Consider the following 15,132-nt stretch of genomic DNA (forward strand, 5'->3'; position numbering starts at 1 on the left):
AGTCCCTTACCCTCATGGGTGAGCAAAGCTAATTGGCATGGAAGACAGCAATGTTTCTGTGATAGATTTCATTTTACTATCGTTCTTTGGCCTCAGATACGCTTGTTCTTTATAAGATTTCTGGAATGGGCTTATAAGTTAATTTCTGGCCATGGGGAAACCTCCTTCACTTTATATTAAATCTCATTGTCTTCCTAAAAGAAAATACCTAGAGTACGTTTTCTACATGTATTATAAGTTTTGTTAAGGCCCATAATTATTCCCATCAAAAAGACACTTTTTTTATAGTAACTTAGACCTCTGTCAAATTGTTCCTTAAACTTCTTTGAAGGTCCTATGATTGGGCAAAGCATAACAAACCGTTGGAAATGTAAAGAATTTTGGAATGGCTACCTGGATGTGTCATTGCAGAAATTTTCTTCTTTTCTTTTAATTTGACATTCCATTAAGTAATAAATAATAACAATAAAACCTTAAAACAATCATAAATGGGCTTTTAAATGCAAATGAGAATGTCTTGAAGAAGCTTTTTGATTAACTCCTAAGAAGAATGTAGCAATTAATTGGCAACATCTTCATGCTCATGACTAAAAAATATGGTTCATAATTTTAGCCATCTAGCTTTAGGGCTATTCTTCCATAGGAGGAACCCAAAAAAGATTTGCTTGTGAATTCAAATTTAGGTCATAAATTTCTTTCACTCCCCTCCTTAATTTTATTTAAGTTTAGAATTTCTGCTTTCCTAAGTGATTTTTGAGAATATTCATCATTTCAAATGCATTTTGAGATAGAAAAAAGCACATTTTGTGTTTCTTCAATATTTTTATTGGAGGCTTCCAGTATTTCTGTAGAGTTTACATTCAGTTGTCATTATTAAAATTAAACCTTAGTGGGGCACCTGGGTAGCTCAGTCAATTAAGCGTCAAACTCTTGATTTTGGCTCAGGTCATGATCTCAGGGTCGTGAGATGGAGCCCCACATTGGGCTCCACGCTTAGCAGGGAGTCTTCCTGAGGATTTCTCTCCCTCTCCCCTTACCTCTCCCCACTCTCCTTCTAAAATAAATAAATAAATCTTTAAAAAAAATTGAATCTTTGTTGTGTGATATTTTTACCTTACTTGAATTTATATGTATATCAAACATATTTTAAAGTCTTTACAGAGAAATATTTAAAATTATATGAACAAAGGAGGTGTAAACAGGCAAACAAATTTGGGGGAAAGGGGAGAAAGAGAAAACAAATTGTTCATATCTTCTTAACAGCAAAACTAATTTTGTCACAAAATACTTTTTAGGCTTATATAAAACATGGATATATTAAACAATTAAAATTAGACTCTGGCATGTCACCTTTTATACACAATCTAGAGTACAAGAGTTTTACTGCTGACCTTCCCTTAACCTATAAATTTAACATATAAATATATAATATAACAAGAAATAGCGCTTGGCATGAGATGGACTTAAACAGAAAGCAGACTCTTTCAAAAACTAAATGCTTAAGTTTGCATATTCTAAATTTCATGCAATGTTGGACAGACATCTAAATCTGCTTTATATAGCAATAAAACAAAACACTGCATCACTTTACAAAAGTCAAACATCAGGTGATGACCCCATTTTAAAAGACCAATCACTTCATAAGCCATAAAATGGATAAAATTGATTATTGATGATGATTTCATTCCTCTTTGAAAATAGACTCAAGTTTATTACTCTATGTTAATGTGCCAGGGTAAAGCAGCCTTTGGTAATTACACTGTGAGTATTTTATCTCTGAGTTATTAAACTTGTCTCTGCCTCCCTACACACTGTTAGAGGTTAATAGCAATGTTCTATTTTATTCAGTGCCTTACTTCACTTAATGCAATGATGCATGGCCTTCATTAAAGCATGAAGCAAAAGGAATTGCAGAAAAAAATTAACATCTAATTTCAGGGCAAAATAACCTTACAAAAAAAGAATATGGTGGTGGTAACAATCTGTGTCAAGTTTAGCTAGGTATACAACATAGTCGTAAAATAACTCTATTTTGAATTTTATCACATAAAGGAAAACATTAAATCACATTACAAGATTTCCAAAGTACTATCTCCAGTATTACTTTTAATACATGAATATCTGCTTAAAATATCAAATAGATAAAACACGTACTATTGCCATCCAATCTATTCTGGAGTTATGCTTTTACTATTCTAATCAAGTGGGTTGCTTGATACAATGGTTACAATGCTGAAATAAAAGATGGTGTAATTGACCATGTATATATTTAAAATATCAGACCTTATATTAACTATATTCTTACATATGTCAAATGAATGAAATCAGTCATCATTTGTTTCTGTCTTTTTGTAGGGAGTTATACATTTTATTTTTAATGTTCAACAATAGCTCAATCCAGTGTGTTTTGGAAATGCAGTATTTTGGTACATTGAGGGATATAATGTAATTTCTGGCTCTAATAGTAGAATCTCTACTATTCTGGCCTTCACAGGTGACAGTTTGTGTCACATGTCTGTTTACAACATTTTGATTGCATGCTATTGTCATAGTTTTCACGGTTACATTTGTTGTGAAATGCTTCTTATAAGTGAAATCTTAGGTAAGTAATCACAAATGAAATATGGCAAAGTAGGATATTCTGAGTGAAGGTGTTTGCCCTCTCACCTACAGGCATCTACTGCTCTGTTTCCATTAATGTAGATTAGTTTTGCCTATTTTTTATGATTTCATATAGAGTCATACATTAGATACTCACCATAATACTTTTGAAATTCATTTATTTTGTTGAGTCTGTCAATAGTGCATTTTATTTTATTGCTCAGTAGTATTAATGAGGAAATGAATATACCAAACTTAATTTTAATAATGGACAAATGTAGTGTTGCAAGTTTTTAACCATCATGGCCAAAGCTGTTATAAACATTCTTGAATAAGTCTTTCTATGAAAGTTTGTTTTCATTCCTTTTGGGTATAAACTTAGAAAATGGAATTCCTAGGTCTGCCAAACTGTTTTTCAACATGGTGGTACTTTTTTATATTCCTATCAGGAAAGTATAAGTGTTTCAGGTGCTCCATCCTTGCCAACAGTTGGTGTTGTCTTTTTAATTAAAGCCATAACTATGGCTATCATGTGTAGTGTTTGCCAATGTCTGTGGTATAAATTCTCCTATCATGGGTTATTTCAAGTGCCTCTATGTTTGTGAATGTACAGTAGGCAAAAGAGGTGTACAATCTGCTCTTGTGGGCTAGTATAAGTTGGCTTCAACACACAACTGCAACCCCATAAATAAGTACACACTTAAGTACTGAAGTGCTTTGCGTGCCTTTATGTGTATTTCTCATTGGGACACAAAGAATATTAAAAAAACATGGAATTAAGAGTCAAGATGTAATAAAACTAATACTTTTATTGCTTCCTCAACATCATTCTTAACTAAACTGACATTTTTTAAAGGTTCTTATGCAGGAAAGTGAACAATACAGACTACCAGTTCAGTTTGCTGCCACTGCAGTGATCCATGCTGAAAGGATAGTAGCTTTACCCATCATTATTTTTTTCACGTCTGTGAAAAGGCCAACAAAAAGAAAAAAGGCAAGCATCTTAGTATTATTATGAAAATAGTTTTGACTTCACAGATCTCTTGAAAAGGAATTAAAGACTCCTATGTATTCATGGACCATATACTTTGCCAGCTATAACTCTAGGCTTATTGGAAATACTGGGAAATTTGTATCATCCGGGCTGTTAATGTAAACTAAGTTCTGACATCTTCTTAGTTTCTCTCTTTAGAAATCATTGAAATGTTCAGGAAAGCAAAGAGGGAGAGAGATGATTGATATAAAAATAAAGTCAATATAATTTAGGTTTACATTTCACTTTTCTCTCACTTCCATAAAGTTAACAGAACACTTTGCTTTACCTAAGTGTTATTAGTAAAGTGCTTGAAAATCAAAACTAATGGATTCTAAATACCTGCTAAATATCTCTTAATTTGTAATACTTCATTTGAAGCTTATAATTTGCTAATGAATTGTTGATCATATCAACGTAAAAATGTTAAATCTGCAATGTAAATGCAAAATGGAATTAATAACAAAATGTGCTCTCACTGACTATGGAAAAGCAAAAATTCTACATATGGAAAATGACTGAAAATTAAAACTAAAAATTAAAATATTTTTAGAGAGACATCAATTTCCATGCAAAATAAACCTCCTTAAATAATGAACAACAAATAGAACAAATACAAATGTTAATGATTTGAGGGAATACAAACTCTTTAAAGAAACCTTTCCAGGGCACCTCGGTGGCTTAGTCGGTTAAGCATCTGCCTTTGGCTTAGGTCATTGTCCTGTGGTCCTGAGATCAAGCCCCAAGTCAGGCTCCCTCCTCAGTGGAGAGCCTGCTTCTCTCTCCCTCTTCCTCTGTCCCCCACTCCCAGCTCATGCCCTCTCTCTCTTTCTCTCTGTCTCATGTTCTCTCGCACGGGGTCTCACTCTCTTTCAAAGAAGTAAATAAAATCTTTAAAAAAAAGAAAATTGTCCAGCTACATTTTTATGTTACAATGTTATATATTTTACATACAAAAGTTTTTCACATTAGAAAAAAATATTACTATCTAAATAAAAAAATGACTAAATAACCTCTTCTACAGTGCTAATTTATAAATGGAAGTGTAGCAAATACTTGGAGAAAAAAGAAGAATAAACCCTCAGAAATCATTAGCTGAGAAAGATCATCTCGGTGGGCAGGATGTTATAAAACCAAAGTTTTCTACTCTGGTCTGGTCTATACAGGAGCTATTTGGGGTTACAAAATAAGGCAGCTAATTAACAGAATATAAAACTCAGTGGTCCAGAAAGGCAAACATTAAATAAAGCTCAGCATGGAAAAATCAGAGAATCTAAAAATAATTAAATTATTCAGTTAGATTTAAAATAGACTTCCGACATTTTATTGTAAACCCTGACAGCTCTTGGGGTTTTTTTTCCTCCTTCTTTTAATGCTAATGTCTAACTTAAGCTTTGATTGCCCAGCCTTCCAGCCATAGGACTAGATAAAGAGCTAAGCCACCTACCCCTCCCTCACTGAGGCACTTTTGTTTTAGAGATCTGGTTGATCTCAGTAATTGACCATTTGGGCCACTTGTTTTGATCTTACCTGGCTTTCTTTCTTTCTTTTTTTTTTTTTTTAAGATTTTATTTATTTATTTGACAGAGAGGGAGAGCGCACAAGCAGGGGGAGCGGGAGAAGCAGGTAAGGACCTGATGCGGGGTTCCATCCCAGGATCCCAGGATCGTGACCTGAGCAAAGGCAAACGCTTAACCGACTGAGTCACCCTGGCGCCCCTCTTCCCTGGCATTAAGTTCCTGCTCTCACGTTTTAAATTCACTGATGTAAAGTGAGCCCACAAAGCCCTAGGCCCCCACCCTGGACCCCAGTAAAAACACAATTCCATGCCCATGATTTCTTCCCCTGCAACCACCATGTTGCTATGTGGCCCCAGGTGTGCCAAGTGCTTTCCAGGACCTGTGGGTAATAAACCTTTTTTTTTCCCAAAGTTTCCTAATAGTTATTGCTGAAGGGCATCTTGGAATTATAACAAGACCACAAAGTCTGGTCTAGCCACAACATTGGTTATTGATAGGTTGGGACCAGCACAAACAGATATTTTCAACTAAGCAAACTCAAATATGACCTTTATGAAGTAAATTACCATTTTCAAAAAATTATCCAATGTAATGCAACAAGGCAGTATCCAATAATCTTTAATAGAATTAATATTGTAAATTAAAACAGTATGACCAGAGGGGTGCCTGGGTGGCTCAGTTGGTTAAGTGTTGGACTCTTGATTTTTGGCTCAGGTCATGATCTCAAGGTTGTGAGATCAGGCCCCATGTCAGACTCCATGCTGGGCGTGGAAAGAATCCTGCTTAGGATTCTCTCTCTCTCTCTTTCTCTGCCCCACTTGCACTCTCTCTCTCCAAAAAAAAAAAAATCTATCTATATATATATATATATATAAAACCAACATGACTAGAAGTACAGAGATGAGATTGTATGTACAGTTGACTCTTGAACAACACAGGTGTTGCCATGCCAACCCCCCACACAGTTGAAAATCCATGCGTAACTTCTGACTTCCCCAAAACTTAAATACTATTAGTGTACTATTGACTGAAAGTCTTACTGCTAACATAAACAGTCATTTAACACGTATTTTGCATGTTATATGTATTATACACTGTATTCTTACAATAAAGTAATCTAGAGAAAAGAAAATGTTATTAGAAAATCATAAGGAAGAGAAAATACACTTAAAATGCTGTACTATATTTGTTGATAATGTAATTTTACTTCATCTGTTTACAAGATGAACTGTCAATAACTACATCAATATTATATGATATAAAACACTATAGATGCTATACATATTACTAACTCTAGACATCAAAAATGAAAAAATAATATGAAAAAGAAATTCATATTTGTTTACAGATATAACGATTCATGTATTGATAATGAAGAAAGCCATATGATTACTTTATGGTAGTTTCATGTAATTGATACAATTGCTTTGCAGTAGCCTAGCCTACACACTAACAAATGAATCATTATAAAATTTTTATGGAATATGGTATTATAGTCATATTCACAATACAGTATTGGAAACATTATAATTTCCTCAAAAATGGTTTCCCTATGATGATAGGCTGATACACAGTTTCTCCAATTATGAGAGGCATTTGAATAGTAATGTAATTCCTTTAAAGCGAAGTTATAAGACAGTAAGAAAACTAACATATTATTAATTTTATATTAAATATCACTCATGGAGCCAATCAAGGCCATGATGATGATGATGATGATGATGATGATACAAAAACATCTCACACAGTTCTTGCCATGCAGTTATCACATTTTCACGTGAAGACCCTCATGCACATACACAACAGTTAAGTTTATTAACTGTGTGGCGTGATTCTTGTTTACCATTTCTTAGGTGGAAATGGATCATCACAAAGGTCTTCATCCTCATCATCACCAGGTTGAGCAGGCTGTAGAAGGAAGGAAGAGAAGTTGACCCTGCCGTCTCAGGGGCAGCAGAGGCAGCAGAGCTGGAGGAAGTGGAAGAGGAGGCAAGAGAGGCAGGCAGACTCGGTATAATTTATAGATTTATCATAATGTATGTGTGACTTTTTCACTTTTTATTTCTCTAAGAATGTTTGTATACGGTACCAATCCTTCTTCCACCATTCATGTTGGTTTCAGTGCCCTTATCATTGAAGGATCCATGATGTAAAAGAAGTCAAAAGCAGTCTTGAATAATCAGAATCCTTCTGACAGATTGTCTAATGTCAGCTTCCTGGCACTGCTTCTTGTACAACTTCCTTATCATCTGACACTGGTTCGGAATCACTCATCTCCATTAAGTTGTCTTCTGTTGATTGCTCTGGTGTGGCATCTATTAGCTCTTGAATTTCTACAAGGTCCACATCTTGAAACCCTTCACACACACACGACCCCACCTTTTTTGTCATATCCACCATCTGTTTTATGATTTCCTTGATTGGCTCCATCATAAATCCTGCAAAGTCATGCATGACATTTGGACACAGTTTTCTCCAACAGGAATTTATTGTTTGGGGCTTGATGGCTTTCATGTGTTTTTCTTTAAAAAAATTTACTTATTTATTTTTTAGAGAGAGAGAGAGAGGGCACACAGTGGGTAGGGAGAGAGCGAAAGAGAGAATCTCAAGCAGACTCCCTGCTGAGTGCAGGGCCAGATGCAGGGCTCAATCTCACTACCCTGAGATTATGACTTTAGCCAAAATCAAGAGTCAGACACCCAATCCACTGAGCCACCCAGGAGCCCCTCATGTGTTTGTCTATAACAACAATGCCATCTTTAATGGTGTAATCCTTCCAGATTTGCATGATGTTCTCTCTCTTGGGGTTCTCTTCCATAGTGTTGACAGTCCTTTCTATAGAGTACCATGTATAATGAGCCCTAAAGTCTTATGACCCCTTGATCTAGAGGCTGAATTATAGATGTTGTGTTTGGAGACAAGTACACCACTTTGGTAACTTAAGTGTTGAACTCATGGGATTCTGGATGGCCAGGAGCATTTTCCAATATCAAAAGATCTTTTAAACTCAGTCCCTTACTCGCAAGTTTACTTGGGACTTCAGGGACAAAGAACTGTTGGAACCAACCAGAAAAAAAGTTCTCGTTGTCCAGGCCTTCCTATTGTACAACCAAAAGACTGGCAGCTTGTATTTATCTTTTCCCTTCACTGCTGGGGGGTTAGCAGCTTTATAGATAAAGGCAGTCCTTATCATAAGCCTGACTACATTAGCACAAAACTATAGAGTTAGCCTATCCCTCCCTGCCTTAAATCCTGAGGCTTGCTTCTCTTCTTTATTAATGTGTCCTTTGTGGCAATTTTTTCCACAATAAGTCACTTTTCATCTGCTTTACAAAGTTGTTCAGGCAACTATCCTTGTTCCTCAATGATTTTCTTAAAGACATCTGGGAACTCATCTTCTACCTGTTTACAGCAGAAGCTCCTTCTCCTGTTATCCTGACTTATTTTAAGCCAAATGTCTTTCTAACATTATCAAACCATCCTTTGCTGGCATTAAATTCTTCAGCCTTAGATCTTTCACCTTCTTTTTGCTTTAAGTTGTATAATGACTTCACCTTTTCTCAAATCATATTGGAATCTATAGTCAGGACTTTCTTATAGCAATCCTGTACCAAAATAAAAGCTGCATTTTCAATACGAGATTAAAAAAAGGTATTTCATAAAAACTGCAAGGTTTTCACACCTGCTGGTGTAGCTGAGTAACAACTTTACAAATTTTCTTTTCTTTTTTTACAATGGCCCTTAAAGTCACTGGTTTCATTTATTTTGAAATGACAGGCAACTGCAGCTATAGACCTCAATCTGTGGAACATATCAAGATTTTAACTTTTTCTTGTAATGTCATGACTTTTCTCTGCTTCTTGGGAGTAGTTCCAGGATCACTAGTAGCACTTTATGTAGGTCCCATGGTGTTATTCAAGATTTATGGTATTGCACTAAACATGATGAGAAATACACGAGAACCACAAGAGTTTTTTTTACTGCAATATGCAATTTACTGCAAAGATGAACTGCTCACGCAGAGATGATTAGTATCACAGCATTTTAAGCAATACACACAACACTTGAGCTCACCACAATAGCAACAGGAGGTGGCTACAAAATTATTACAAAAGTAGTACAGTAATTACTAGAGTTAATTTTATGCAGTTATGATTTAATGCTGCATCTTTACATTTGTTTACATTTCTCTGTGGTGCCTTGTATGGTCTTTAAGTGTTTGTGTAAGTTTTGATAAATTTTAGCTCTTTTTAATAGATTTGTGTATATTTTATGGTAGTAAATGATAAAATAGACTCGTGTCTACATATATTTTATGCATTCATAACATACATTTCACTTAATTTTTTTCAATATTTCTAGGCTATGTGGTTTGTCTCTTGAGTTTTTCAAATTGTCACAAGTCTCCAAAAAATTTTCCCATACATTTATTGAAAAAAAAATCTGGGTGTAAATGGACCCACACGGTTCTGACCCATGTTCAAGGGTCAACTCTATAGAGTTCTTTTCAAGAACCAGATGATTGGGATTATAGATCATCCGTATTACCTATTACATACATGTTAACATTAGCTCTTTTTTTTTTTTTTTTTTACATTTGATGTCAGTGACAAGAACAGGAGTCAGCCAACTAAGGCCTCTGTGTCAAATGCAGCCCTCCATCTGTTTTTACATGGCATGCAGGCTAAAAATATTTCTTATAATTGTGGATAGTTATAGAAACAGAAAAAAGAAAGTATTTGATGACAGGTGAAAATTAAATGAAATTGAAATTTCAAGGGTCAATGATTAAAGTTTTATTGAAGCACATCCATGCCCATTCATTTAATTTTTTCTGTGGCTGCTTTTGCATTACAACAGCAGAACTGAGTTGTTGCAACATAAGCCGGGTAACCTGCAAAGTTGAAAATATTTACTGTCTGGCCCTTTATGGAAAATGTTTAGCAACCTCTGATAAAAAAAATCAGAAATTATATTAATAAGATAATATTTTTAAGTAGTGAGTCAGACTATCATTATAAAACTGAAATAATTCTCATAAATCCTCTCCATAGCTGTTTGACCCAATATTAAGGCTGAATTATCATTTAAGTTGCTTGTGTTCTCTAAAATAGAACTGATCTAACATTAGAACATAATATTTGAAAGATAGACGTGAAAACCAATATTATCTCCAGTACTTAAAACAACTATATACTCAGGCATTGAAGAGGAAGTATTCCATTTTAATAATTAGAACAACTCTAAAGCAAATTCTAACTCTCATCAATATATGGGGAAACTAAGGCTCAAAGGAATCAGACAGATAAATGGTGGCACCTGGGTTTGAATTCAGACATCTAATTCTGGAACCAATATTCAGTTTATTGCATAGACTGCCTCAAGTGTGATTAGAGGGCAGTTCCTAAATGCCCTTATCTATTGTCCCTAAAATTTCAGTGAAAGAGATGGAGTACTTTCTATTAAAATAGATATATTATGAAATATTTTCTACAAGAATAGAAAATAAAGAACAATTATGTGTCTTAAATTTCACCAAATCTTTAATATATTTGGATTATTAATTTTAATAAAACACTAAAGATAAAACTGAGTTGTTATGACCTGCTTGGTGCCTCTCCCCATCTGAAACAATGTCTCTACTTCCACACATTCATCATTTCCAAAATTTTTATTTTTTATTTTTTATTTTTTTAAAGATTTTATTTATTTATTTGAGAGAGAGAGAATGAGAGATAGAGAGCACGAGAGGGAAGAGGGTCAGAGGGAGAAGCAGACTCCCTGCTGAGCAGGGACCCCGATGTGGGACTTGATCCCGGGACTCCAGGATCATGAACTGAGCCGAAGGCAGTCGCTTAACCAACTGAGCCACCCAGGCACCCATCATTTTCAAAAATTTTAAATCACATTTTTATGTATCTCAAATATCATATTGTATTATTTTCCAAACATTTAAAGTTATATAAATTGTCTATTTTGCCTTATACAATTGCATTAATAAAAAAAGGAAGAAGAGAAGGGTGAAGAGGGAGAGCCAGGGAAGAAGGGAGAGGGGAAGGAAGAAGGAAAGGGAGAGGAAAGGATGAGGAAAAGAAAGGGAAAAAAAAAAAACCCATATCTCAGTAGCTTAAAAAACAGCAGAGGGGGCGCCTGGGTGGCTCAGTTGGTTAAGCGACTGCCTTCGGCTCAGGTCATGATCCTGGAGTCCCGGGATCGAGTCCCACATCGGGCTCCCTGCTCAGCGGGGAGTCTGCTTCTCCCTCTGACCCTCTTCCCTCTCGTGCTCTCTGTCTCTCACTCTCTCTCTCTCAAATAAATAAATAAAATCTTTAAAACAAAACAAAACAGCAGAGGTTTATTTCTCTCTCATATTTGATGGATCTAATGGCAAGTCCGCTGCAGTTCTACTCCACAAGACTCTTCAGCCCAGAACCCAAGCTTAGCAAATAGTACCAATTAGTGATACACCATTCTGGAAGCAGAGAGAGAAGAGCAAGAAGGCTGATGGAGACTTACAAAACTCCTTAGAGCATCTGCTTGTGGCATAAGCCACATGTGCTCACATCATTAGGCAGACCCCAAGTCAGTGTGTGGGGCTGTATAATTCTCTTTCAGAGAAGGGAATATTTGCAAATGATAATGTAGTCTACCAGACTGCCATACTGTATATACCATTCCACACTTGTTGATAGAATATTACATTTTCAGTATGTACTATTTATATCCATGTTGATATTTCATTCATTTTATCTACTGTATAGAATTCCACTGTATGAGGAACAATTAATTGTTCCAGCTTATTGCTACTAGAAAATACCCCCACAGCTGTGGACATTATTGTACATATCTGCCTTTGTACACAGGCAAGAGTATTTTCTGGATACATATCTAGATGTGGAATGTCTGATCCTTGGGATGTGAGCACCTTAAATATTGCTAAATTAGTCTCCTAATTTGTTAATGGTTTTTCCTATTTTCTATCTGTCTAAAACATTCATACAGAGGTTTTAATTTTTATCCATGTTATGGATGATATGAGAATGAGATGACTTCCATTTCTGTGAATTGTTTATTTCTACCCTTCCTCATGTTTATGTGTTCTTTTTCTTTTTTAATTTTTAGGGCTTGTCAATATATTCTGGACATTACTGCTTTATCAGGTTTGAGTTTTGCAAATAAACGGTCACATTATTTATCATTTTGCCTTGTTATAGTGTCATTTGTTAGGCAGAAAGCTTAAAATATTAATTTAATAAAATCTACTGATTTCTTTCTTTCTTTCTTTCTTTCTTTCTTTCTTTCTTTCTTTCTTTCTTTCTTTCTTTCTTTTTCTTTCTTTCTTAGTTCTCTGCCCAATGTGGGGCTGGAACCATGACACCCAAGATGAAGAGTCACACACTCCACCAACTGAACCAGCCATGTGCCCTAATTTTTTTCTTTTCTGAGGTGAGCCTGTGAGAGTTTTTGAAGTGTCTTGCTTTCCTCTTTTAAAAAAATAATATATTTTCTTCTGAAAACTCTAAAATTATACTTTTCTTATTTAGTTTCCAATTATTAATCCATTTGGAATTAATCATTATCTATGTCCTGAGATGTAAGAATTTGGTTTTCTCTTTATCCAAATGGAGAAATCATAGTCCAACACCATTTATTAAGTAGTCCACCCTATTTGGATATCAAGATTGTATTAGGACATACAATGAGTTATATAGATCTTAATCTTTTTTTTAGTTTTTGAAGTTTCTGTTACTTGGAAGTAACCCACTAAAACTGGTTAATTTTGTTGATATTTTTCCATATTTAATTTTTAATTATTTAATGTCAGTTTTTCTTTATATATTTCAAGGCAATAGTACTTTCTGTGCACAAGTTTATAATGAAAAAAATTATGTCTTCTTGCAGGAGCATTCATTTTATGTATCATTCTGTTTTATCTATATTAAACATTTTATCTTAAATTCTCCTTATCTAATATTTATAATGCTACAGTCAGCTTGGCTACTATTTGGCAAAAATTCTGGAGTTCATAGCCCAGCTCAGTCATTTGTTGGCTGGATGATTGGACAAATTATTTAAATACTCTGTACTCCATTTTCTTCTTCTGGATTACAAGAATAAAAGAAACTATCTCTTAGAGTTCATGAGGCTTAGGGGCAAACTCAATAGTATTTGTAGGGTATGCCCATTTCATTTCTTCCATTGTTAATATTTCATTGTATTAAAATATTTTATTTCATTGTTTTTTTAATTTTTGTTGCTTTTTAAGCAGCATGTTGCTAGAATTTTTTTATTTTTAAGAATGAGGGAAAATCTGACTTCTTTTTTTAAAATATTTTATTTATTTGAGAGAGAGAGCAAGAGCTGGGGGAGGGGCAGAGAGTGAGGGAGAAGCAGACTCCATGCTGAGCAGGGAGCCCCATGAGGGGCTTGATCCCATGACCCTGAGATCATGACCCAAGCTTAAGGCAGATGCTTAATGGACTGAGCCCCCCAGGTGCCCCCTAGGTGCTCTACTAGGATCCTGATAAACATCATTCCATTTCCTATTGGAGGTATGGAAGAATTGAGAAATAAAATAATGTGATAAAATGTGGTACTGAGGACACAGTTTAAGTAAGAGAGGCAAGATGGGTTTCGCAACATTAACTCCAATAATTAGGCAAAATTCCCACTTGGAATTACAGTATTGGCCTGGAGTGGCTTAATCTTAATGGCTGGGATAACTCTAAAAACAAAAATGAGAATAAAAAGGGAACAACCAAGGCAAGTGTGTCCAAATTATTCTTTGTGAGTAGGTAAAGAGGAGTAACAGGTTGAATGAGTACAGAGAAAGGAAAAAGATATGTACTTATCTATTTTTATTTTTTTAAAGATTTATTTATTTATTTGAGAGAGAGAGAGAAAACGTGCAGAGGGGAGGAGCAGAGGGAGAAGGAGAGTCTTAAGTAGACTTTGCACTGAGCGCAGAACCCCACGGGGCGGGGGGGGGGCCTCGACCTCACAACCCTGAGATCACGACCCAAGGCTTAACTGACTGTGCAACCCAGGTGCCCCAAAGATGTGTATTCATTAGAAATGAACTACATTCTCAGTTAAGAAATTGTAATATATGGGGAAGAAACATTCTCCTGAAATACCACTTATTATGGGTACTTTTAAAATTATTTATGTTATTTGACTTCGTATTTTCTGTTTATCATCATTTTGGTTTGTTAGTTTTGTCCCTATCCCCTGCCTTCTGTTTTATTAAACTTTCTGTATTCCTTATTATTTTATCTGTTTGGTTGGAGTTTTGCATGATATTTTAAGTATTTACTCTTAAATTGTAATTCTTTAAACATGAAATTCAATATTAGCTCAGTATTCATCTAAATATTTTTGTACAAAATTGTAATTTTTCTATGTTCCTTTGTATAAGAGCTTTAGCATATTTTGACCATTTTCTGACCACTGCCATTGTGTTGTTAATTTTTGTTTAGGGGCACCTGGTTGGCTCAACTGGTTAAGAGTCTGCCTTCGGCTCAGATCATGATCTCAGGGTCCTGGGATCGAGACCTGCATCGGGCCTCCTGCTCAGCAGGGAGTCAGCTTCTCTCTCTCTCTCTCTCTCTCTCTCTCTCTCTCTCTCCCCCTCAGCCCCTCCCCAATGCTCGTTCTTTCTTTTTCTCAAATAAATAAATAAAATCTTAAAAAAAGTGTTTTTATTTGAACATTTTCCAAAAATGCATAGGTAAACCCATCAGTACTTATTTCCATCAGGTGATTATCAACTTATTTTCCCAAATTCTGTGCCTGATATTTGTCTTGTATCATTTAATTGCTCTTAAAATTCTTGTTATTCTTTAAGTATATATTATAATGGGTTTGTTGTTTTTGTGTTATTGCTGTTGACTTAGTATGATCTGTGTGTGCTAAGTTCTTTTCATTTACATTCTTAAAAATGTTTGTATTTTACTTCGTTCCCTGGATGGAAAGTTG

The 15,132-nt window shown here is 35.0% G+C and overlaps 1 long non-coding RNA gene across 1 annotated transcript in view; it reads left to right on the forward strand.

The window, feature by feature from the left end:
* The window catches only part of LOC141371338 (uncharacterized), a 53,277-nt gene extending 38,511 nt beyond the window's left edge, over positions 1-14,766 (forward strand). The window contains exons 2-4 of the long non-coding RNA XR_012376225.1: positions 7,008-7,165; positions 12,499-12,600; positions 14,634-14,766. This is a non-coding gene — a long non-coding RNA (uncharacterized lncRNA). The remainder of the gene's footprint in view (positions 1-7,007; positions 7,166-12,498; positions 12,601-14,633) is intronic.
* Positions 14,767-15,132: the final 366 nt, after the last annotated feature.

Source organism: Callorhinus ursinus, unplaced genomic scaffold, assembly GCF_003265705.2.
Source record: "Callorhinus ursinus isolate GAN/ISIS: 27379988/994484 unplaced genomic scaffold, GSC_fseal_2.0 scaffold3, whole genome shotgun sequence".
NCBI lineage: Eukaryota > Metazoa > Chordata > Mammalia > Carnivora > Otariidae > Callorhinus > Callorhinus ursinus.